At 30.7% G+C, this 1,186-nt stretch overlaps 1 protein-coding gene across 1 annotated transcript in view; it reads right to left on the reverse strand.

The window, feature by feature from the left end:
- LOC107716333 (dedicator of cytokinesis protein 7-like) overlaps positions 1 to 1,186 on the reverse strand; it is a 40,229-nt gene that overhangs the window by 15,999 nt on the left and 23,044 nt on the right. The gene's annotated exons all lie outside the window — the stretch shown is intronic.

Consider the following 1,186-nt stretch of genomic DNA (forward strand, 5'->3'; position numbering starts at 1 on the left):
GGAAATCCGTTGAAGTTTACTTCACTTCAGAACATTCATTCACGGATTTGCGCTGTGCAGCGTCTTCACACACATCACACTCACACACACATCTTCACATTCAGTGCGAGGACTGGAATTGGGAACCGCTGATGTAGCCTATTGTAGTAATGTTGTCTCTGGTATTCTGGTCTGTAAGCATATATGCGTTCAGGGGGCGTGGCTTTGGACGGCGATTGCAGGGAGGGTGGGACGTTCACTTTCAGTGCTATCAGGCTAAAGATAGCATTTTCCAAGATCTCCTACTGCACCTTTAAATATTAGGGGAAAAAGCACAATTTTCTAGAGACATCAGTAGTATTGGTATCCGTGACACTCACCTTCAGCCATAAAAACAAGATGCCATTAAACAAATATTAAAAATATACTGTCTTTATGTTGTTTCTACATTAATTTGAAGACGGAATGTGAAATTATTGCAATATAAAAGCATACTTAAAAACTTTAATGTTAGGTGGGATTAATCATGATTAATCGGGAATAATTTCAGATAAAATGTGCGATTAATTAGTTAATTTTTTTAATCAATTGACAGCACTAATAATAAAACAAACTTCATTAAAACTAAAATAATTTCCTCCCCTCAATACATTTTGATTTTAGTGAAGAACATACAGTTTCTGAAACCTCTGGATTCACAAAATGAACTAAGGTAAAAAAAAAGAAAAAAAAAAAGATATAATATTTTTTGCAAGCAAAAGTTTAGAATAGATTTTTTTCAGTTTGTTAAATTAAATCTCTTATGCTCACCAATGCTGAATTTATTTGAACAAAAATACATTAAAAACAGTACTATAGTGAAATATTATTACTATTTAATTACTTTTCTGTGAAGGCAAAGCTGTATTCAGCAACAATTACTCTAGTCTTCAGTGTCACATGATCCTTCAGAAATCATTTTATTGTCAACCAATTGTCTTTAGTAGAAAACCGTTATAATTGTAATAATTTTTCCAACATTACTGTTTTTTTTTTTAAATGTGTTTTCATTAGTTAATTGCAGCCTTGGTGAGCATAACAGACATTCAAAAACTTCAAAAAATGTTAATTATTCTCTCTCTTTCTTGCTCTCTCTGTTTACACAATAGAATAATATATATAATATATATATATATATATATATATATATATATAATGTTAATATTAT

This window comes from Sinocyclocheilus rhinocerous, unplaced genomic scaffold (assembly GCF_001515625.1).
Source record: "Sinocyclocheilus rhinocerous isolate Xijiao unplaced genomic scaffold, SAMN03320098_v1.1 scaffold11179, whole genome shotgun sequence".
Classification (NCBI taxonomy): Eukaryota; Metazoa; Chordata; class Actinopteri; order Cypriniformes; family Cyprinidae; genus Sinocyclocheilus; species Sinocyclocheilus rhinocerous.